Below are 22,821 nucleotides of genomic sequence, written 5' to 3'. Positions count from 1 at the left end.
GTGCTTGTATGCAAATGTATAAGAACATATGTATGTGTGTATATACAAAGGTATGTGTTTGCATGTATCTTTTCTTGTTTAGGTGTTTGTATGTGAGGGGAAGAGTATGTGTATTTATGTGTTTTTTTGTTTAGGTGTATATGTTTATGCTCATATATGTGAATTTATGTTTAGGTGTGTATGAGTATGCTCATGTATGTGTATTTTTGTTTAGGTGTGTATGCGTATGCTCATGTATGTGTATTTTTGTTCAGGTGTATATGCTCATGTATGTGTATTTTTGTTCAGGTGTATATGCTCATGTATGTGTATTTTTGTTTAGGTGTGTATGAGTATGCTCATGTATGCGCATTTTTGTTTAGGTGTATATGAGTATGCTCATGTATGTGTATTTTTGTTTAGGTTTGTATGCATATGCTCATGTATGTGTATTTTTGTTTAGGTTTGTATGCATATGCTCATGTATGTGTATTTTTTTAGGTGTGTATGAGCATGCTCATGTATGTGCATTTTTGTTTAGGTGTATATGAGTATACTCATGTATGTGCATTTTTTTAGGTGTATATGAGTATGCTCATGTATGTGTATTTTTGTTTAGGTGTGTATGAGTATGCTCATGTATGTGTATTTTTGTTCAGGTGTATATGCTCATGTATGTGTATTTTTGTTTAGGTGTATATGAGTATGCTCATGTATGTGTATTTCTGTTTAGGTGTGTATGAGTTTGCTCATGTATGTGCATTTTTGTTTAGGTGTATGTGAGTATGCTCATGTATGTGTATTTTTGTTTAGGTGTGTATGCGTATGCTCATGTATGTGTATTGTTGTTCAGGTGTATATGCTCATGTATGTGTATTTTTGTTTAGGTGTATATGCTCATGTATGTGTATTTTTGTTTAGGTGTGTATGAGTTTGCTCATGTATGTGTATTTTTGTTTAGGTGTGTATGAGTATGCTCATGTATGTGTATTTTTGTTTAGGTGTGTATGCGTATGCTCATGTATGTGTATTGTTGTTTAGGTGTATATGAGTATGCTCATGTATGTGTATTTTTGTTCAGGTGTATATGCTCATGTATGTGTATTTTTGTTTAGGTGTATATGAGTATGCTCATGTATGTGTATTTTTGTTTAGGTGTATATGAGTATGCTCATGTATGTGTATTTTTGTTTAGGTGTATATGCTCATGTATGTGTATTTTTGTTTAGGTGTGTATGAGTATGCTCATGTATGTGTATTTTTGTTTAGGTGTGTATGAGTATGCTCATGTATGTGTACTTTTGTTTAGGTGTGTATGAGTATGCTCATGTATGTGTACTTTTGTTTAGGTGTGTATGAGTATGCTCATGTATGTGTATTTTTGTTTAGGTGTGTATGAGTTTGCTCATGTATGTGTATTTTTGTTTAGGTGTGTATGAGTATGCTCATGTATGTGTACTTTTGTTTAGGTGTGTATGAGTATGCTCATGTATGTGTACTTTTGTTTAGGTGTATATGAGTATGCTCATGTATGTGTATTTTTGTTTAGGTGTATATGAGTATGCTCATGTATGTGTATTTTTGTTTAGATGTATATGCTCATGTATGTGTATTTTTGTTTAGGTGTATATGCTCATGTATGTGTATTTTTGTTTAGGTGTGTATGAGTATGCTCATGTATGTGTATTTTTGTTTAGGTGTGTATGAGTATGCTCATGTATGTGTATTTTTGTGTCGGTGTGTATGTGTATGCTCATGCATGTGTTTCTTTGTGCACAGTGTACGTCTGTGTTTATGTTTTGTACATAGAGCAAAACAACAGATAAACAGTTGTGAATAAAACTGAGTACATCCTCTCTGAGTTCTATGGTTTTACATATTAGGACATAATAAAAAAGCATCTGGTCCTTACAAGATCTTAAAAATTGGAAACTACCAACTTCAGATTACCAAGTTATTTATTTTTTAAGAAAAACTAGGCCAAAATGCAGAAGCAGTGTGTGAAAAATTAAGCACAACCTTTACTGCTTCCATAGGAAGTAAGTCGGTAAATAGCTGGCAGATGGTCCTAATCAAATGCCCTTGATTAATTGTTTATCAGCAAGTGTGACCACCTCTATAAAAGCAGACGTTTTGGCAGTTGGCTGGACAGGAGCACTGGAGGCATGTGTTCATTTTTCACACAAATGCTTCAGCATTTTAGCCTAGTTTTTGATAAATAATGACTCGGTGTAATTTGTTATGTGTTGTTGTTTGTTCGAGGTTGTGACCACCCACCTTTATAAAAGCAGAAGTTTTGGCAGGTTTCTGCATTTATGCATAATGTTTCTTAAATAAATAATGACAAGATAAACATCAACACTAGGGATGAGTGGACCTGTTGAAGTTCGGGTTCTGGTACCCAACCCAAATTTTTTTTCCAAACTTCGGTTGGGCTACCAGAGCTGTACCTGAACTTGAACCAGAACCTGAACCCCATTGAAAACAATTCGGACTAGAAATTTTGATCTGGAAAATGTTTTCTCTCTCTCTGCAACAGACTTCCCACGGAATTATGAACTTTACAATGGAGTCCGTGTTTGGCGTTTAGTGCTGGACACTAACTGTCCCGTTGGAACACCGAACATTTAAGTTAGGATTCGCTCATCTCTAATTAACCCCTTTCCAACCCTTGCCGTATTAGTACGCACATTTGCGTACCCCCGGTTCAGTGAGGGCTCCGGCGCTGAGCCCGCACTGAACCGAGCACATGTCAGCTGATTCTTACAGCTGACATGTGCCCGCAACAGCCGCGGGTGGAATCGCGATCCACCCGCGGCTGTTAACATGTTAAATGCAGCTGTCAATCTCCGACAGCGACATTTAACGCGCGCTTCCGGGTTGCGCGTCATAAGCCCCGCCCACCGGCGACCCCGTCACGTGATCGCGGGTCACCGATGGGCGTGCATGACAACCCAGGGTCTGCAGCAGACGCCTGTGGTTGTCATGATCTCATCGCTATGAGCGCCACCTAGTGGTCGGCGCTCATAGCACAGGACCATTTCTGCTATATGCAGGGGATCTGCTGGTCCCCTGTATGTAGCAGAGACGATCAGACAACTGCTGCTTCTAGTCTCCTATGGAGACTATTGAAGCATGCAGTAAGTGAAAAAAAAATGTTTTTAAAAATATAAAAAAAATAAAAAAAATATAAAAGTTTAAATCACCCCCCTTTCACCCCATTCAAAATAAAATATAACAAAAAAAACCCCACATACACATATTTGGTATCGCCGCGTTTAGAATCGCCCCATCTATCAATATAAAAAAAGAATTAATCCGTTCGGTAAACGGTGCAACGAGAAAAAAATTCTAAACGCCAGAATTACGTTTTTTGGTCGCCGCAAAATTGCAATAAAATGCAATAACGGGCGATCAAAACATCGGATCTACCCCAATAAAAACGTCAGCCCGGCGCGCAAAAAATAAGCCCTCACCCAGCCACAGATCTCGAAAAATGGAGACGCTACAGGTCTCGGAAAATTGCGCTATTTTTTTTTTTTTTTACCAAATTTTGGAATTTTTTTTCACCACTTAAATATAAAATAACCTATACATGTTTGGTGTCTACGAACTCGTAATGACCTGGAGAATAAGAATGGCAAGTCAGTTTTAGCATTCAGTGAACGTGGTAAAAAAAATAAATAAAAAACAACTGTGGTATTGAACTTTTTTTGCAATTTTACAGCACTTGGAATTTTTTTACCGTTTTCCCGTACACGATATGGTAAAACTAGTAATGGCGTTGAAAAGTACAACTTGTCCCGCAAAAAAAAAGCCCTCACACGGCCATATTGTCCAAAAAATAAAGACGCTATGGCTCTGGGAACAAGGGGAGCAAAAAACGAAAAAGCAAAAACGACAAAACCCAAGGTTGCGAAGGGGTTAACACATGACAAGGACATTAAAAAAAAGTTCTTAGATGGTCTTAAAATTAGGTAAATACAATCTCAGATGAACAAAAACACGTGACAAATTACACCGTGCCATTATTTATTTACCAAAAACAAGGTCAAACTGAAGAAGCAATATGTGTAAAATGAACCCATACCTTCAATGCTCCAATCCAGCACACTGCCAAAACTTCTGCTTTTATAGAGGTGGTCACAATTGCGGATGAACAATTAATCATTGTATTTGATCAGCAGCACCTGACTGCTCCTTACCTGCTTCATTTCCATTGACTTAGTAAAGGTGTACTTAATTTTTCACAAACTGCTCCTGCATTTGGGCCTAGTTTTTTGTAAATATATAAAGTCACGGTCTCATCTGTCATGTGCTGTGGTTCAGCTGAGGTTGTAGGGAACAGAAGTTTCTTTTGTCCTTATAAGTAAAACAATAGAATTCAAAGAGGGTGTACTTAGTTTTTCTCATGACTAGATGTATCTATAAAGGTAAATGTATGTTTTTTATACCTTCATATACAGTACATGTATATAAAGTATGTGTATGTACGTATCTCTACGTACATACTGTAAGTCTGTGAATATGTATACATCTATATGTGCTTTTATCTGTGTGTGTATATATGAGCATGTATCTGTAAGTATGTCAGTATACAAAGCACATATATGTCTATGCATCTGTGTGCATTTTAGGCTTCACAGCTGTTCACATGCTGTATGGCCAAAGTTGCCAGGTGTCACTGCTACATCGCCACGCGATACAAAGCAATGAGATAACATTGTGACCCCGAGGGTACTGCGACAGCAACAGGTACGTCGTAAAAAGTCTGACGTGGTTGGACTTTATGCAACTTGCTTGTCAATATCGCAGTACCATTGGGGATCACAATGCAACTCCCATTGGTAAATTGGAGAACAGTGTTACCATATGGGGACAATTGAAGGACAATATTACTGTATGGGGACAACTGGGGGACAATATTACCGTATGGGGACAATTGGGGGACAATATTACTGTATGGGGACAACTGGAGGACAATATTACTGTATAGGAACAACTTGAGGACAATATTACTGTATGGGGACAAGTGGAGGACAATATTACTGTATAGGAACAACTTAAGGACAATATTACTGTATGGGGACAACTGGGGGACAATATTACTGCATAGGAACAACTTGAGGACAATAGTACTGTATGTGGACAATTGGGGGAAAATATTACTGTATGGGGACAACTGTAAGACAATATTACTGCATGGGGACAATTGGGGGACAATATTACTGTATGGGGACAACTGAAGGACAATATTACTGTATAGGGACAACTGGAGGACAATATTACTGTATGGGGACAATTGGAGGACAATAGTACTGTATAGGGAGAACTGGGGGACAATATTACTGTATGGGGACAATTGGGGGAAAATATGTATGGGGACAATTAATATTACTCTATGTGGGCCAGAACACGGGACATTATTACTCTACGGCGGGGGACATTAATAATATTCTCCATTGTGGACCACACAGTATTAATTATTGATTTATGGAGCCACAATCTGCAGAGCTTCAGTGTATAATGTCACTGCTGGTAATATTAGTGTTAGTACTGTAGTTTACTATTTGGCGGTACATAAGTATGAAGCTGCTGTGGCTGAGGATAACCCCTGTAAATTCTGCTTTGAAAACTCGTAGTAAGTTTCTTTACTTTTGAGGAGATGATGCCTTGTATGAAATCAGTGTCTGTATCGTTCTCCGTTTATTAATATGTAAATCCAGTGAAGAATAGATATTGATCAGCAGTGACATGGGCTGGGCGGAGGAGAGGACGACGCCACATGCTCAGGACTCCTCTGTTATATAGTAGATTATAATTAGTTGGGTTGCGTCACAGTTTGGCTCTGGTTATAATGTCTGGTGTCTGTCTGCAGACCGTGGTTCACAGATAGAAGAGATTTCTCTTTTTTTTTTTTGGCAGCAAGAGCATCATAACTTATTCACCACTGCAAGATATAATGGGGGACACAATATACTCTACTAAGCCACAGAATATAATCATTAGCAAATAGATTATTTATCTAGGGGAAGCCTTCTTTCAATGCTATATATTATGGAACAAATTGAACATTTGTCTGAAGGCCTGGCACCCACTGCGAGTAGATGCTAAGTGGTGCTGTTCCACAACCCCCTTGTTTCTAGATAGATAGATAGATAGATAGATAATAGATAGATGATAGATAGATAGATAGATAGATAGATAATAGATAGATAGATGATAGATAGATAGATAGATAGATAATAGATAGATAGAAGAAGATGATAGAATAAGATATTATAATCCGTTTTCTCACCATCTGACCTTGGATTGCTTCCTAGATAAATAGACAGACAGGGGTTAAAACATCCAGGGGCTGACATTCTGGCTGACATACTATTGACATATTATTGGTGGAACTTGTGCAGCTGCCAGCGGCCCCAAGGGGTAAGGGGGCCATTTGCAGCTACATAGCAGGTGGAATTGTGCATTATGAGAAGCTATTGGACTACAAAGGGCCCATATATTGTTCTCACACAGAGGCCTCTTCTGTCTGTGTCAGCCCCTGGAAACTTTGCTGTGCATGAGATAAATATACTCCCATATTGTGCACTGAGTGCAGACTACTTTCCTGATACTTCTCAGTTGGGTTCTGGTGGCTGCCACCATGATCTACTGAATTGCACGTTATCCAGCTGAAATAGTGCGATGGTTTCATTCCTTATTGTAGATAGAAACAGATCCATTCATGCAAATAGAAATAAACACAGAGAGCAAGCGATTATCTACTTCTTTGTTTCTGTATGTCCATCTATGTACATGTATATACAGTATATATGTGTGTGTATATATACAGTATACATGTGTGTATATATATATATATATACAGTATATGTGTATATGCAGTATATATTTGTGTATATACAGTATATATGTGTGTATAGACAGTATATGTATGTGTGTATATACAGTATACAGTACAGACCAAAAGTTTGGACACACCTCATTTAAAGATTTTTCTGTATTTTCTTGACTATGAAAATTGTACATTCACACTGAAGGCATCAAAACTATGAATTAACACATGTGGAATTATATACTTAACAAAAAAGTGTGAAACAACTGAAAATATGTCTTATATTCTAGGTTCTTCAAAGTAGCCACCTTTGGCTTTGATGACTGCTTTGCACACTCTTGGCATTCTCTTGATGAGCTTCCAGAAGTAGTCACCGGAAATGGTCTTCTAACAATCTTGAAGGAGTTCCCAGAGATGCTTAGCACTTGTTGGCCCTTTTGCCTTCACTCTGCGGTCCAGCTCACCCCAAACCATCTCGATTGGGTTCAGGTCTGGTGACTGTGGAGGCCAGGTCATCTGGCGTAGCACCCCATCACTCTCCTTCTTGGTCAAATAGCCCTTACACAGCCTGGAGGTGTGTTTGGGGTCATTGTCCTGTTGAAAAATAAATGATGGTCCAGCTAAACGCAAACCGGATGGAATAGCATGCCGCTGCAAGATGCTGTGGTAGCCATGCTGGTTCAGTATGCCTTCAATTTTGAATAAATCCCCAACAATGTCACCAGCAAAGCACCCCCACACCATCACACCTCCTCCTTCATGCTTCACGGTGGGAACCAGGCATGTAGAGTCCATCCGTTCACCTTTTCTGCGTCGCACAAAGACACGGTGGTTGGAACCAAAGATCTCAAATTTGGACTCATCAGCCCAAAGCACAGATTTCCACTGGTCTAATGTCCATTCCTTGTGTTCTTTAGCCCAAACAAATCTCTTCTGCTTGTTGCCTGTCCTTAGCAGTGGTTTCCTAGCAGTTATTTTACCATGAAGGCCTGCTGCACAAAGTCTCCTCTTAACAGTTGTTGTAGAGATGTGTCTGCTGCTAGAACTCTGTGTGGCATTGACCTGGTCTCTAATCTGAGCTGCTGTTAACCTGCTATTTCTGAGGCTGGTGACTCGGATAAACTTATCCTCAGAAGCAGAGGTGACTCTTGGTCTTCCTTTCCTGGGGCGGTCCTCATTTGAGCCAGTTTCTTTGTAGCACTTGATGGTTTTTGCAACTGCACTTGGGGACACTTTCAAAGTTTTCCCAATTTTTCGGACTGACTGACCTTCATTTCTTAAAGTAATGATGGCCACTCTTTTTTCTTTACTTAGCTGCTTTTTTCTTGCAATAATACAAATTCTAACAGTCTATTCAGTAGGACTATCAGCTGTGTATCCACCTGACTTCTACACAACACAACTGATGGTCCCAACCCCATTTATAAGGGAAGAAATCCCACTTATTAAACCTGACAGGGCACACCTGTGAAGTGAAAACCATTTCCGGTGACTACCTCTTGAAGCTCATCAAGAGAATGCCAAGAGTGTGCAAAGCAGTCATCAACGTAAAAGGTGGCTACTTTGAAGAACCTAGAATATAAAACATATTTTCAGTTGTTTCACACTTTTTTGTTAAGTATATAATTCCACATGTGTTAATTCATAGTTTTGATGCCTTCAGTGTGAATGTACAATTTTCAAAGTCATGAAAATGCAGAAAAATCTTTAAATGAGAAGGTGTGTCCAAACTTTTGGTCTGTACTGTATATATGTGTGTGTGTATATACAGTATATATATGTGTGGCCTGATTTTCTCTATTCCTCATCATCTGATGACTTGTGTTACATTTCAGCCACTTGTATCCCCGTTGCCTCGTCTTTGTCTCATCTCGTGTGTGATGTATTTGCGGACCCCTGATCGGGACCCTCGCAGTCTTCTTACCATTATCAGCCGATTCTCCCTTCACCTCTCATTGTTTATATCCGGGTCCAGAAACCAATGAATGTCATAATGGCAAAACGTGTTACGGAGCTGATAACGAAACGCGGGGGGAACCTACATCCTCATGACATCAGCCTCCTCCACATTCACTTCACAGTCATGAAAGGAAATGTCTCAGAGATTAGGATTTCTGGGAATTACAATAAATATGAGTTTCTACCGCGTGTCTCTGCATTTTACTAAAGATGTTGCACGGTCGCATTAGTCACTTAGATATGGGCTGTGATCAGTCTCTGATGTCAGATAATCCAGTGCTCAACCACAAACATTGTGATATCCCGAGAGCCAAATGACGCATTCAGCTCTGCACATCCGTATACATGGCAGAACTCATTAATACAGATTGATCCACAAAGTTGGCCGGGGGTGGAAGTAGTCAGGCAGATATTTCACAAACTTTAGTGGTCTGTTGAGGTGTCTACTGGCAGTGGTGTAACTAAAGTCCAATACGCCCCGGTGAAAATTTGGACCTGTCCTCCCCTGCATGTTGCTCAGATGTATGGGGCCTTGTAGAGTTGTAAATCCTATGAAGACATATGTGTTGACCCACTCCCCCATTATGTAGCAATCTCTCCTATCATGGGCCCATCTTGAAATATATTTCTCTCATGCTGGTATATACTGTATATCCTCATCCTTGTATATATTCCCCCTATCCTGCGCCCCTTCCTGGTACATATGTTCCATATACTGGTAAGATGTCCACCTCCTGATATATATGTCCCCAATCCTGGTATATATATTTCCCATCCTTATATATATGTCCCCTATTCTGCGCCCCTTCCTGATATATATGTCACCAATCCTGGGCACATCCTGGTATATATGTTCCCCATTCTGGTATATATGTCCACCATCCTGATATATATATTCCCCATACTTGTATATATGTCCCCCATCCTGGTATATATGTCCCTTATCCTGGGTCCATTCTGGTATATATATCCCCCATTCTGGTATATATGTCCCCCATCCTGGTATATATATCCCCCATCCTGGTATATATATCCCCCATTCTGGTATATATGTCCCCCATCATGGTATATATATCCCCCATTCTGGTATATATGTCCCCCATCCTGATATATATGTCCCCAATCCTGGTATATATATTTCCCATCCTTGTATATATGTCCCCTATTCTGCGCCCCTTCCTGATATATATGTCACTAATCCTGGGCACATCCTGGTATATATGTTCCCCATTCTGGTATATATGTCCACCATCCTGATATATACAGTACAGACCAAAAGTTTGGACACACCTCATTTAAAGATTTTTCTGTATTTTCATGACTTTGAAAATTGTACATTCACACTGAAGGCATCAAAACTATGAAGAAACACATGTGGAATTATATACTTAACAAAAAAGTGTGAAACAACTGAAAATATGTCTTATATTCTAGGTTCTTCAAAGTAGCCACCTTTTGCTTTGATGACTGCTTTGCACACTCTTGGCATTCTCTTGATGAGCTTCAAGAGGTAGTCACCGGAAATGGTTTTCACTTCACAGGTGTGCCCTGTCCGGTTTAAGAAGTGGGATTTCTTGCCTTATAAATGGGGTTGGGACCATCAGTTGTGTTGTGCAGATGTCTGGTGGATACACAGCTGATAGTCCTACTGAATAGACTGTTAGAAATTGTATTATGGCAAGAAAAAAGCAGCTAAGTAAAGAAAAACGAGTGGCCATCATTACTTTAAGAAATGAAGGTCAGTCAGTCCAAAAAATTGGGAAAACTTTGAAAGTGTCCCCATGTGCAGTTGAAAAAACCATCAAGCGCTACAAAGAAACTGGCTCACATGAGGACGCCCCAGGAAAGGAAGACCAAGAGTCACCTCTGCTTCTGAGGATAAGTTTATCCCAGTCACCAGCCTCAGAAATCGCAGGTTAACAGCAGCTTAGATTAGAGACCAGGTCAATGCCACACAGAGTTCTAGCAGCAGACACATCTCTTCAACAACTGTTAAGAGGAGACTTTGTGCAGCAGGCCTTCATGGTAAAATAGCTGCTAGGAAACCACTGCTAAGGACAGGCAATAAGCAGAAGAAATTTGTTTGGGCTAAAGAACACAAGGAATGGACATTATATCAGTGGAAATCTGTGCTTTGGTCTGATGAGTCCAAATTTGAGATCTTTGGTTCCAACCACCGTGTCTTTGTGCGACGCAGAAAAGGTGAACGGATGGACTCTACATGCCTAATTCCCACCGTGAAGCATGGAGGAGGAGGTGTGATGGTGAGGGGGTGCTTTGCTGGTGACACTGTTGGGGATTTATTCAAAATTGAAGGCATACTGAACCAGCATGGCTACCACAGCATCTTGCAGCGGCATGCTATTCCATCCGGTTTGCGTTTAGTTGGACCATCATTTATTTTCCAACAGGACAATGACCCCAAACACACCTCCAGGCTGTGTAAGAGCTATTTGACCAAGAAGGAGAGTGATGGGGTGCTACGCCAGATGAACTGGCCTCCACAGTCACCAGACCTGAACCCAATCCAGATGGTTTTGGGTGAGCTGGACCGGAGAGTGAAGGCAAAAGGGCCAACAAGTGCTAAGCATCTCTGGGAACTCCTTCAAGATTGTTGGAAGACCATTTCCGGTGACTACCTCTTGAAGCTCATCAAGAGAATGCCAAGAGTGTGCAAAGCAGTCATCAAAGCAAAAGGTGGCTACTTTGAAGAACCTAGAATATGAGACATATTTACCGTTGTTTCACACTTTTTTGTTACGTATAGAATTCCACATGTGTTAATTCATAGTTTTGATGCCTTCAGTGTGAATGTACAATTTTCATAGTCATGAAAATACTGAAAAATCTTTAAATGAGAAGGTGTGTCCAAACTTTTGGTCTGTACTGTATATTCCCCATACTTGCATATATGTCCCCCATCCTGGTATATATGTCCCTTATCCTGGGTCCATTCTGGTATATATATCCCCCATTCTGGTATATATGTCCCCCATCATGGTATATATATTCCCCATGCTGCTATATATGTCCCCCATCCTGGTATATATGTCCCTTATCCTGGGTCCATTCTGGTATATATATCCCCCATCCTGGTATATATGTCCCCCATCCTGGTATATATATCCCCCATCCTGGTATATATATCCCCCATTCTGGTATATATGTCCCCCATCCTGGTATATATATCCCCCATCCTGGTACATATGTTCCCCATCCTGGCATATATGTAACCCATCCTGGTATATATGTCCCCCATCCTGGTATATATGTCCCCCATCCTAGTATATATGTTCCCCATCCTGGTATATATGTCCCCCATCCTGGTATATATGTTCCCCATCCTGGTATATATGTAACCCATCCTGGTATGTATGTCCCCCATCCTGGTATATACTGGTGTATCTCAGTAAATTAGAATACCATCAAAAAGTTCAATTATTTCAGTTCTTCAATACAAAAAGTGAACTCATATATTATATAGAGTCATTACACACAGAGTGATCGATTTCAAGTGTTTATTTCTGTTAAGGTTGATGATTATGGCTTACAGCCTATGAAAACACAAAAGTCATTATCTCAGTAAATTAGAATACTTTATAACCACAGCTTGAAAAATGATTTTAAAATTCAAAATGTTGGACTACTGAAATGTATGTTCAGTAAATGCCCTCAATACTTGGTCGGGGCTCCTTTTGCATATATTACTGAATCAATGTGGCGTGGCATGGAGGCGATCAGCCTGTGGCACTGCTGAGGTGTTATGGAAGCCCAGGTTGCTTTGATAGCAGCCTTCAGCTCGTCTGCATTGTTGGGTCTGGTGTCTCTTATCTTCCTCTTGACAATACCCCATATATTCATAGGTTTGCTGCCAATCAAGCACAGTGATACTGTTGTGTGTAAACCAGGTATTGGTACTTTTGGCAGTGTGGACAGGTGTCAAGTCCTGCTGGAGAACGAAATTTCCATCTCAAAAAAGCTTGTCGGCAGAGGGAAGCATGAAGGGCTCTAAAATTTCCTGGTAGACGGCTGCGCTGACTTTGGTCTTAATAAAACACAGTGGACCTACACCAGCAGATGACATGGCTCCCCAAACCATCACTGATTGTGGAAACTTCACAGCAGACCTCAAGAAGCTTGGATTGTGGCCTCTCTACTCTTCCTCCAGACTCTGGGACCTTGATTTCCCAATGAAAATTGGAACTCTGGGGACCTTGTGGAGTGTGTCAATGACTGCCTTCTGGACATCTGTCGTGTCAGCAGTCTTCCCCATGATTGTGGAGCATACTGAAACAGACTAAGGGACCTTTTTAAAAGATTAGGAAGCCTTTGTAGGTGTTTTTTGTTAATTATTTTAATTTACTGTGGTAATGAGTTTTGTGTTTTCATTGGCTGTAAGCCATAATCATCAACCTTAACAGAAATAAACACTTGAAATAGATCACTCTGTTTGTAATGACTCTATATAATATACGAGTTTCACTTTTTGTATTGAAGAACTGAAATAAATTAACGTTTTGATGATATTCTAATTTAGTGAGATGCACCTCTATGTCCCCCATCCTGGAATATATGTCCCCCATCCTGTTATATATATTCCCCATCCTGGTATATATGTTCCCCATCCTGGTATATATGTCCCTCATCATGGTATATATGTCCCCCATCCTGGTATATGTGTTCTACATCCTGGTATATATGTTTCCCATCCTGTCATATAGGTCCCCCATCCTGGTATATATGTTCCACATCCTGGTATATAAATTCCCCATCCTGGTGTATATGTCTCCCATCCTGGTATATATGTCCCCCATTCTGGTATATATGTCCCCCATCCTGGTATATATGTCTCCCGTCCTGCTATATATGTTTCCCATCCTGGTATATATGTTCCCCATCCTGCTATATATGTCCCCCATCCTGGTATATACAGTGGGGAAAAAAAGTATTTAGACAGCCACCAATTGTGCAAGTTCTCCCACTTAAAAAGATGAGAGAGGCCTGTAATTGACATCATAGGTAGACCTCAACTATGAGAGACAAAATGAGAAAAAAAATCCTGTAAATCACATTGTCTGATTTGGAAAGAATTTTTTTCTAATTTTGGTGGAAAATAAGAATTTGGTCACCTACAAATGTTCATCTCAATACTTTGTTATATATCCTTTGTTGGCAATGACAGAGGTCAAACGTTTTCTGTAAGTCTTCACAAGGTTGGCACATACTGTTGCTGGTATGTTGGCCCATTCCTCCATACAGATCTCCTCTAGAGCAGTGATGTTTTGGGGGTGTCGCTGGGCAACACGGACCTTCAACTCCCTCCAAAGGTTTTCTATAGGGTTTCGATCTGGAGACTGGCTAGGCCACTCCAGGACCTTGAAATGCTTTTTACGAAGCCACTCCTTCATTGCCCAGGCGGTGTGCTTGGGATCATCGTCATACTGAAAGACCCAGCCACGTTTCATCTTCAATGCCCTTGCTGATGGAAGGAGGTTTGCACTCAAAATATCACAATACATGGCCAAATTCATTCTTTCATGTACACGGATCAGTCGTCCTGGTCCCTTGGCAGAGAAACAGCCCCAAAGCATGATGTTGCCACCCCCATGCTTCACAGTAGGTATGGTGTTCTTTGGATGCAACTCAGCATTCTTTCTCCTCCAAACATGACGAGTTATGTTTCTACCAAACAGTTCTACTTTGGTTTCATCTGACCATATGACATTCTCCCAATATTCTTCTGGATCATCCAAATGCTCTCTAGCTAACTTCAGATGGGCCCAGACATGGCTTAAGCAGGGGGACACGTCTGGCACTGCAGGATCTGAGTCCCTGGCGGCGTAGTGTGTTACTGATGGTAGCCTGTGTAACATTGGTCCCAGCTCTCTGCAGGTCATTCACTAGGTCCCCCCGTGTGGTTCTGGGATTTTTGCTCACCGTTCTTGAGATCGTTTTGACCCCACGGGATGAGATCTTGTGTGGAGCCCCAGATCGAGGGAGATTATCAGTGGTCTTGTATGTTTTCCATTTTCTAATTATTGTTGAGGTCTACCTATGATATCAATTACAGGCCTCTCTCATCTTTTTAAGTGGGAGAACTTGCACAATTGGTGGCTGACTAAATACTTTTTTTCCCCACTATATCTCTCCCATCCTGATATATATATATCCCCCATCCTGGTATATATGCCCCCCATCCTGGTATATATATATCCCCCATCCTGATATATATGTCCCCCATCCTGGGGCCATCCTGGTATATATGTCCCCCATCCTGTTATATATGTCCCCCATCCTGGTATATATGTCCCCTATCCTGGGCCCAGTCCAGGAATATATGGAATAACGTTCAAAGTTGCATCCTAAATTGCTAAGAGTAATTGCTCTGAAACATAGAAACTATATTGCAACTATAGAAAATTGTGAAAGCACTACAAAATGTAAACATGAAATATTTAAAAAAAAAATCTGTACTGTTAATATAAAAAATTACAGTTAAGGAAGGTACTTGGCTCATAGATTGGCCAATATATGTGTGCCCAAGAGCCAACATCAAGGCGTCCTCATTGTTGGGTTCCTGTCCTTCTCTGTCACCTCTCTTTGGCTGAAATGCAAGCCTACAATTTATGGGTCAGGAGTGAACCATACACACATACATCACTGCCATGCGCCCCCAGTCACGGGCACATCGTCGTCTGCCTCTGATTGGCCGGCAGCTTGTATTGTGGTGCAGGGACCCGGTAGGAGTATGCAGAAGTAGCCATCCATACATCTTCATAATAGATGTGGGGACGTCAGATTTTATGAAGGAAGTACAACCACTTCTTTACATGCAAACATCTGATCTGTTTTCATGTTTTCCCCAAAATTCTATTAACTTCCATAGAGTCTTCTCTAAATGAGGCCATGGAATACAGAGGAGCAACTGGAAGCTCCTGAACCCGATGTGAAATCAGAAATTTGACTTTCTTTCCGAAACAGGAAAACCCCTGTCCCCCAGCACAGTTTGTTTAAAAAACACAACAAAAAACTATGCTTTACTCATCCTCCCTGGGTCCGGCACTGAGTCTCCGCCACTGCTCCCAATGTTTGATATTGTCTGCATAATGTTCAATGGCCAGTCACTGATTGGCTGCAGTGCTGTCAATGAGATGTCAGCGCTGCAGACAATAACAGACACCAGGCGTTATGGCGGAGTCTCAGCGCAGGATCTTAGGAGAGTAATAATAATATAGTTTGATTTTTAAGCAAACTGCATCCAGTTAAAGGGGATTCATGAAACCATTAAACCCCTTTAACCCCTTCACCCTCGTCGATTTTCAGGTTTTTTTTGTTTTTGTTTTTTCCCTCCCTTCTTCCAAGAGCCATAACTTTTTTATTTTTCTATCAATATAGTCGTATGAGGGCTTGTTTTTTGTGGGACGAGTTGTACTTTTGAAGGGCATCATGTGATGCACTGGAAAGCGGGAAAAAAATCCAAGTCCATTGTAATTGCAAAAAAAGTGCAATTTCACAACTTTTTGGAGGGGGAGTTTATCATATACGGTAAAACTGACCTAGCAATATGATTCTGCAGGTAAGTACAATTACGCAGATACCAAACATGTAAAAAAAAAATTATTTAAGTGGTAAAAATAAAAATCTGAAATTCGTAAAAAAAAAAAATTCTTGTGTCGCCATTTTCCGAGACGCTTTTAATTTTCAGGCTATAGTGCTGCTTGAGGGCTTATTTTTTGCGCCCTGAGCTTACGTTTTTACTGATACCATATAAGGGCAGATACAATGTTTTGATCGCCTCTTATTGCATTTTATTGCAATGTTATGGCAGCCAAAAAAACGTAATTCTGGCGTTTTGATTTTTTGCTCATTACGCCATTTACCGATTGAATTAATTTATTTCATATTTTGACAAATCAGACGTTTGCGAAAGCAGTGATACCAAATATGTGGAGTTTTTATTTTTTTTATTGTTTTATTTTTAATGGGGCAACAGGGGGGTGATATGAACTTTTGAATTTTTTTCAGATTTTTAAAAGCTTTTTTTTCACTTTTTAACGTCTTCAATAGTGATGAGAAAGCATGCTCGCTACTGCTCAGTGCTCACCCGAGCATCTCACTGCTCGAGATGCTCAGCGCTCGCCGAGTATTTCCGGAGTTCCTCGGCGGGAGCTCAGGTCCCCTCCCTGCATGTTTGGTGCTCTTTAGAGCACCAATCAACATGCAGGGATTGCCTGCCACTCACTGTAATGCCGTAGCCATGTTGGTTGTGGCATTACAGTGATTGGCTGGCCGCGCAGCGTCATCAGGTCTTTATCAGACCTGGCGCCGCTGTGCTCGTCACAGTCACTCTGGAATCAGACAGTGTAGCGTGTAGCGATGCCCAAATATTTGAGCAGCCACGGTCACATGAAGGCGACGGTGGGAAAGTGTCACAAGAGGTGGACGATGATGACACACAATTGCCAGAAAGTCAGGAGGAGGATCGGGGTGCGGAAATGGAAGACGAGGTGGTGAATGATATAGTAACTGACCCAACCTGGGAGGAGGACATGCAGAGAGAAGACAGCAGCACACATGGGGAGGGAGGCATAGCACCCCAACAGGCAGAAAGAAGCAGTGCGGTGGCCTCAGACAGAAGGCAGGCAACAGTTCCCCTTAACACCAACACAAAGGAAGTTGCCAGTACAACTGTTAGGTCTTCCCGAGTCTGGGTGTTTTTTAAAGACTCTGCCAATAACCCCAAAAAGGCCATTTGCAACACCTGCCAGGCCAGCATCAGCAGGGGTGGCAAAACGATCAGCCTGACCACCACCAGCATGATCAGGCACATGGCAGCAAAGCACCCAACTTTGTGGGTCCAGGAACAGTGTCTGCAGGTGGCACTATTGCTTCTTCCGCTGTTATGCATGCAAGCCAATCCCCTGTCCATGGTGCATGCGAAGATTTCTCATTCCCTGCACCTCTCATTGCGCACTCTCAAGCAGTAGCATTAGGAAGTACGTCCATATCCTTGTTCCAGCGCAGCGTTCAGTTGTCCATACCCCAGGCTTTGGAACGCAAGCGCAAATATGCAGCCAATGCCCCACAGGCCACACTACTAAATTCTCACATTTCACAACTGCTTGCGCTCGAAATGTTGCCTTTTAGGCTCGTGGAGACGGAAGCATTCCGCAACCTGATGGCGGCGGCCGTCCCTCGGTACTCGGTCCCCAGCCGCCACTATTTCTCCCGGTGTGCTGTCCCCGCATTACACAAGCACGTGTCCCAAAACATTAGCCGTGCCCTCAACAACAACGCAGATACCGGGAAAGTCCACCTAACCATGGACACGTGGACAAGTGCTTGTGGGCAGGGATGGTACATCTCGCTGATGGCACACTGGGTTAACATAGCGGAAGCCGGGACCCAGTCGGACCTTGGGACGGAACACGTCATCCCAACACCAAGGATTGCGGGCCCTATGTCAATCAGGGTTGCCCCCGTGGTCTACAGCTGCTGCACCTCATTCTCCTCAGCCTCCTCCCCCTCTTCAGCCTCCATCTCCAAAATGACCACATCAGTCACAAGCTGGAAGCACTGCAGCACTGCCTCGGCCAAGCAGCAACAGGCTGTGCTGAAGCTAATATGCTTAGGTGACAAACCGCACAATGCTGAAGAGTTGTGGACAGCTCTGAAAGAACAGGCAGATCTGAGGCTCACACTGCTGAACCTACAGCCAGGCATGGTCGTGTGTGACAATAGCCAGAACCTGGTGGCGGCTCTGAGGCGAGGCGAGCTCACACAAGTACCATGCCTGGCCCATGTGCTTAACCTCTGGTTCAGCGGTTTCTCAAATCCTACCCGGAGCTGCCGGATCTGCTTGTTAAAGTACGCCGCCTGTGGGCTCATTTTAAAAAGTCAGCTACAGCTTCCGCCGCCCTTGCGGTGTTTCAGCCGCGTTTGCAGCTTCCGGCTCACAGACTGGTGTGTGATGTCCCCACACGTTGGAACTATACACTGCAGATTTTGGGAAGGATTTGTGAGCAGAAGAGTGCAGTTGTTGAGTACCAGCATCAACAAGGCCGTCAGTATTCAGTACAGACTCCACACATAAGACCTCCGGAGTGGACATGGATGTCAGACATATGTACCATCCTCCAAAACTTTGAGGATTCCACCAAGATGGTGAGTGGCGGTGACGCCATAATTATCATCACCATCCCGCTTCTCTGTCTTCTGAAACGCTCTCTGCTCACAATCAAAGAGGATGCATTGCAGGCGAAGCACGATGAGATGGAGCAAGGAATCATACAGGGTGATTACACACAGCCAAGCTTCATCTCATTCCAACATGGATTGGGTGACTATGAGGAAGAGGAGGAGGAGGAAGGAAGGACAGGAGCTAGTTTCATGCACTATAGACGGTACTATCTGCACAGCTGTCATACCATCTGTTCAGCGTGGATGGCCAGAGGACAGAGATGAGGAGGAGGAGAGCATGGTCAGTTATCCTCTTGGTGAGGACACGGAAGTCTTGCCTGTTAGTAGTCTGGCACGCATGGCTGAGTTTATGTTACGCTGCCTTTCCTATGACCCTCACCTTCTCAAAATTTTGGGTGACAGTCATTACTGGTTGGTGACACTTCTAGACCCATGCTACAAGGAGAACTTTATATCTCTTATTCCTGAGGTGGACAGGTCTACAAAAATGGGGCTGTACCAGAAGGCCCTTGTTGCGGAACTATTAAAAAAATTCCCATCTGAAAACGCTGGCGGCAGAGGGCACACTTCGTTGGACAACCAAGGAGTACAGGCGAGAGAGACATAACTTCAATCCAGCAGAGGCAGGGGAACACTGTCAAAGTTCTGGGAGAGTTTTCTCAGACCCTCCCATCGCACAGGTCCTGAGGCGCGGGGTACTCTCACAAGGAGTGCAAAGTTTGGGAAGATGCTGAGGGAGTACCTTGCCGACCGTACCAATGTCCTCCGTGATTCCGATGTGTCTTATAATTATTGGGTATCCAAGCTGGATACGTGGAATGAACTGGCTCTCTATGCCTTGGAGGTCCTGGCCTGCCCTGCCACCAGCGTTTTATCAGAGCGGGTTTTTAGTGCCGTTGGTGGAATTATAACTGATAAGCGCATCCGCCAGTCAACTGAAAATGCTGACAGGGGTAAATGTTTGTCAGCCCATACACTTAGTGCATGGGCATTACAAGTATAGGAGGCCCGCTCCTTTCTAATGGGAACATTTTTTTATGAGGCCCTCCTCCACGTCTCTTCCAAGGGGCATTGAAGTGCCTCCAAATTTTTGGCAGCCCTTGCATTCAATACATAGGCCAACACTATGGGAGACTTTCTCCTTTGTAATGGGAACTTGTCATTACTGTGGCCCTGCTCTATGTCTCTTTAAATTGTTAGTGGGGTTTTTCCTAAATTTGGTCAGCCGTTGGACTCACTGCATACCCTATAACTGTATGGCAGACCCTCTCCTTTCTAATGTCAGATCAAAATCCAGCGAGTGAGGAGACTCCAGCGATGTGGTGTAATTAAAATTTCCATTTATTTAAAGAATGATATTTCCATAAAAAATGCACTTACAAAAGAGCCAATTCACACCATATGGGCAAACAGAGTAAAAAAAAACGCTACGCGTTTCGACTTAGAAAAGCCTTAATCATGTTACCTAAGCTGAAACGCGTAGCGTTTTTTTTTACTCTGTTTGCTCATATGGTGTGAATTGGCTCTTTTTGTAAGTGCATTTTTTATGGAAATATCATTCTTTAAATAAATGGAAATTTTAATTACACCACATCGCTGGAGTCTCCTCACTCGCTAAATTTTGGTCTGAAGTTGTATTCAATGCAGCAGTATGCTGCTATCCGAGCAGAAAGGAAGAAACACCGGGAAGAAGTTTATAGGTGAGCGGACTTCATCATTTGCTCCTTTCTAATGGGAACATGTCGTACTTGTTACTGTGGCCCTGCTCTATGTGTCTTTAAATTCTTAGTGGGGTTTTTCCTAAAATTGGTCAGTCGTTGGACTCACTGCATACCCTATAACTGTATAGCAGACCCTCTCCTTTCTAATGGGAACATGTCGTACCTTGTTACTGTGGCCCTGCTCTATGTCTCTTTAAATTCTTAGTGGGGTTTTTCCCAAATTTTGGCAGCCCTTGCAGTCATAGCATGGGCATTACCACTATAGGAGACCGGCTCCTTTATAATGGGAACATTTTTTTTACTGAGACCCTCCTCTATGTCTCTTCAAAGGGGTATTGGGTTGCGTCCAAATTTTTGGCAGCCCTTGCAGTCATTGGATACGCAATAACTGTATTGGAGACCCACTTGTTAATAATGGGAACAACAAAGCATAGCCGGCTGATGGCTCTCTAACAATAGCGAGGGCCGACTGCTGGTCTTTTAAGAATAGTAAGGGCCGTCTGATGTCCCTGTAAAAATAGGCTTTATGACTTTCAGAGTCCCTCCATCATAAATGTTACACACCACATTGCCAGATAAGGTTGTAAAATGTTAAAATGACATTTCCCGGTGAATGTATTTGTCTTAAAAAAAAAAAAAACAATAGGATCTTTCTTTAGTATAGAAAACAGCGTCACCAATTTAACCTCAATGTAATCACATTGTTCAGCTCATGCACCTCCTCCTCCATCTCCGAAATGATCAGACCAGTCACAAGCTGACATCACTGCAGCACTGCCTTGGCCAAGCGGCAACAGGCTGTGCTGAAGATAACATGCTTAATGCTTAATTGACAAACTGCCCAGCGCTGCAGAGTTGTTGAAAGCTGTAACACAGCAGCCTGATCTGTGGCTCTCACCGCTGAACATACAGCTAGGCATGGTCGTGTGTGACAATGGGCGGAACCTGGTGACGGAGAAATGACAGCCGGGGTAAATACGGTTTCCCTCTATGTCAGTCCTTTCACCGAGCTAAATACAACTCTCAGCAAAAAAATCTGTGGACTGGCTCCGTACCGTCCCTGGCACATTCACCTGTCCACGTGTTTATGTGTAGGCGGTCCTTCCCAGTAAGTGCACTGGGGAGGGCATGGGTAATGTTATGGGACCCGTTCTTGTGGAAGGCGGAGACGATAGCAGGAAAAATATTGGCGGCTGGGGACCGAGTATGGATACCCGGTCGCCGCCGCCATAAGATTGTGGACAGCTGCCGCCTCAACGAGCCTAAAAGGCCACATTTCAAGTGCAAGCAGCTGTCCAGAAATCTGGCAGTTTAGTGTTGCAGCCTATGGGTGGGTGGCTGGCTGCATACTTACGCTTGCATTCCAAGTAACAGAAAACTAATCATCATGGCCTCACCTCAGCACTATGAAGTCTCCTGAAGGAGAAGCCAGGGCCCACCGGAGTCTCTGTATGCATGTGTCTGATGATGTGTTACACAGCACATGGCCAGATAAGGTTGTAAAATGTTAAAATGACATTTTACAGTGAATGCATTTGTCTTTGTTGAAAGCAACAACATCCAAAACACTACATGTGAACATAGCCCAAGGTGTGGAGGAGTATTTTTGGTTTTGGTTACTTATTTTGGCTTATATACAAGTCATTACCCTGAAAAGGATGTTCCTTAATATATTTCCCAGGAAAATCCATTTTGGTTTTGCTTTTGTATGTTTTATTGTAAATCCGTAAAAGTGGTGTAATACTCTGACCACATTGTTGACAGAAGTCACCTGGGAGTCAGAAATGCTTCCAGGGGTCTTCCCCATGCTGTTCTCATGTCATTTGAGCACTGTTCCCATCAATTTGGGCAATTTTCAGGCCCTCTGCAGACCGCCGGGGGGAGCCGCCTGAAAAATGCTCAGGTTTCCCATAGACTTACATTGGGCTCGTTGCTTGGGTCGAGCACCCGAGTATTCCAATTTGCTCGACCCGAGCAAAGAGTACCCGAGCATTTTAGTGCTCGCTCATCACTAGTCTTCAATAGTTCCCTTAGGGGACTTGAAGCTGCGATCGTCTGATCGCTTGTGCTACACATACCAGTCGTTAGCACCAGTCTTGAAGAATCGAGACCTATCTATCTTTA

The sequence above is a fragment of the Phyllobates terribilis genome, unplaced genomic scaffold, assembly GCF_046119375.1.
Source record: "Phyllobates terribilis strain yellow unplaced genomic scaffold, ASM4611937v1 Scaffold_4__5_contigs__length_816908805, whole genome shotgun sequence".
In the NCBI taxonomy this organism is placed as follows: domain Eukaryota; kingdom Metazoa; phylum Chordata; class Amphibia; order Anura; family Dendrobatidae; genus Phyllobates; species Phyllobates terribilis.
The sequence above is the reverse complement of the archived record's forward strand: the minus strand, read 5'-3'. Positions refer to the sequence as shown.